The sequence below is a fragment of the Neovison vison genome, chromosome 13 (assembly GCF_020171115.1).
Source record: "Neovison vison isolate M4711 chromosome 13, ASM_NN_V1, whole genome shotgun sequence".
NCBI classification, from domain to species: Eukaryota; Metazoa; Chordata; class Mammalia; order Carnivora; family Mustelidae; genus Neogale; species Neogale vison.
Window position 1 is genome coordinate 84,885,635 of NC_058103.1, and position 2,930 is coordinate 84,888,564.

A 2,930-nucleotide genomic window follows, 5' to 3' on the forward strand; every position below is an offset into this window, starting at 1 on the left:
AGAAGAAAACTGGAAAACTCACAAGAGTGTGGAGATTAAATGACATGCCACTGACCAGAGGTCAAAGAAACAAATCAATGGAGAAAAAAATACCATGAGACAAATGAAAATGGAAACACAACATACCAAAATTTATGGGATGCAGCAAAGCAGTCATAAAAGGGAAGTTCATAGAAATAAATGCCTATCATAAGAAATCTCAAATAAGGAGCGCCTGGGTGGCTCAGTGGGTTAAGCCGCTGCCTTCGGCTCAGGTCATGATCTCAGGGTCCTGGGATCGAGTCCCGCATCGGGCTCTCTGCTCAGCAGGGAGCCTGCTTCCCTCTCTCTCTCTGCATGCCTCTCCATCTACTTGTGATTTCTGTCTGTCAAATAAATACATAAAATCTTTAAAAAAAAAAAAAAGAAATCTCAAATAAATAATGTAACCTCCTACCTCAAAGAACTGAGAAAAAAAAAGGACAAAGCCCAAAGTTAGTAAAAGGAAGGCAATAACAAAGATCAGAACAGAAATAAATAAGATAGAGACTAAAAAGACAATAGTAAAGATCAGTAAAACTAAGAACTGGTTCTTTGAAAAGATAACAGGACTGACAAACCTTAGGGTGCCTGGCTGGCTCAATAGGTGGAACACGCAACTCTTGATCTTGGGGTTGTGAGTGCAAGTCCCATGTTGAATACAGAGATTACTTAAAAATAAAAACTTAAAAAAAAATGAAAAACTGACAAACCTTTAGCCAGACCCACCAAGATAAAGAGAGGAGTCAAACAAAACCAGAAATGAAAGAAAAGACATTACAACTGATAACATAAAAATACAAAGGATCATAATAGACTACTATGAACAGGGCACCTGGGTGACTCAGCTTGTTAAGTGTCTGCCTTCAGTGCAGGTCATGACCTCAGGGTCCTGGGATCAAGCCCTATATTGGGCTCCCTGCTCAGTGGGGAGCCTGCTTCTCCCTCACCCTGCCCCACCTCTCATGCTTTTGCTTGCACTCTTTGTCCCTCTCTCTCAAATAAATAAATAAAATCTTTAAAAAAGAGACTACTATGAATAATTACATGCCAACAAACTTGATGACCTTGAAAATAAGATAAATTCCTAAAAACATACAAACTACTAGGCCTGAATCATGAAGAAATAGAAAATCTGAACAGAATAATTAATAGTAAGGAGATTGAATGTGTAAATAAAAAATCTTCCAGGGCACCTGGGTGGCTCAGTGGGTTAAAGCCTCTGCCTTCGGCTCAGGTCATGATCCCAGGGTCCTGGGATCCAGCTCCACATCGGGCTCTCTGCTCAGCAGGGAGCCTGCTTCCTCCTCTCTCTCTGCCTGACTCTCTGCCTACTTGTGATCTCTGTCTGTCATATAAATAAATAAAATCTTAAAAAAAAAAAAAAAAAAAAAAACCTGGGGCGCCTAGGTGGCTCTGTGGGTTAAGCCGCTGCCTTCAGCTCAGGTCATGATCCCAGAGTTCTGGGATCGAGTCCCTCATCGGGCTCTCTGCTCAGCAGGGAGCCTGCTTCCTCCTCTCTCTCTCTGCCTGCCTCTCTGCCTACGCGTAATCTCTCTCTGTCAAATAAATAAATAAAATTAAAAAAAAACAAAAACAGGGGCGCCTGGGTGCTCAGTGGGATGGGCCGCTGCCTTCAGCTCAGGTCATGATCTCAGGGTCCTGGGATCGAGTCCCACATCGGGCTCTCTGCTCAGCGGGGAGCTTGCTTCCTCCTCTCTCTCCCTCTGCCTGCCTCTCTGCCTACTTGTGATCTCTCTCTGTCAAATAAATAAATAAAATCTTAAAAAAAAAAAACAAAAATAAAAAACAAAAGCCTTCCAGGGATGCCTGGCTGACTCAGTTGGAGGAGTATGTGACTCTTGATCTCGGGGTGGTGAGTTTGAGCCCCACATGGGGTGTAGAGATTACCTAAATAAATAAAACTTAAAAACAAACAAACAAACCTTCCAACAAACAAAAGTTCAGGACCTAACAGGTTCACTGGCAAATTCTACCAAACATTCAAAGAATTAATACCAAAACTTCTCAAACTCTTCCACAAAATAGAAAAGGGAACAATCCCAAACTCATTTTACTAAGCCAGCATTATCCTAATACCAAAACCAGACAAGAATGCCAAATATCCCTGATGAATATACATTCAAAAACCCTCAACAAGGGTGCCTGGGTGGCTCAGTGGGTTAAAGCCTCTGCCTCCGGCACAGGTCATGATCCCAGGGTCCTGGGATCGAGTCCCGCATGGGGTGGGGGGGGGTCTCTGCTCAGCAGGGAGCCTGCTTCTCCATCTCTCTCTGCCTGCCCTTCTGCCTACTTGTGATCTCTGTCTGTCAAACAAATAAATAAAATTCTTTCAAAAAAAAAACCCTCAACAAAATATTAGCAAACCAAATTTAACAATATATTAAAAGAATCATACCCCATGATCAAATGGGATTTATTCCAGGGATGCAAAGATGGTTCAACATCTTAAAATCAGTGAATGATTAAAATCATATGATCATCTCAACCGATGTAGGAAAAACATTTGACGAAATCAATACCCATTTATGATAAAAACTTTCAACAGACTGGTTACAGAAGGAATGTACCTCAACATAACTAAGGGCATAAATGACAAGCCCACAGAACAACATCATATTCAATAATAAAAAGCTAAAAACTTTTCCTCTAAGATAGGGAACAAGGATGCCCCCTCTTGCCACTTTCCCTCAACATAGTTTTGGAAGTCCTAGCCGTGGCAATTAGGAAAGAAAAAGAAGTAAAAGGCATCCAAACTGGAAAGGAAGAAGTAAAACTGTCACTACTTGGACATGACATGTTATATATAGAAAACCATACAGAGGGGTGCCTGTGTGGCTCAATTAAGTGTCTGCCTTCAGCTCAGGCCATGATCCCGGAATCCTATGATC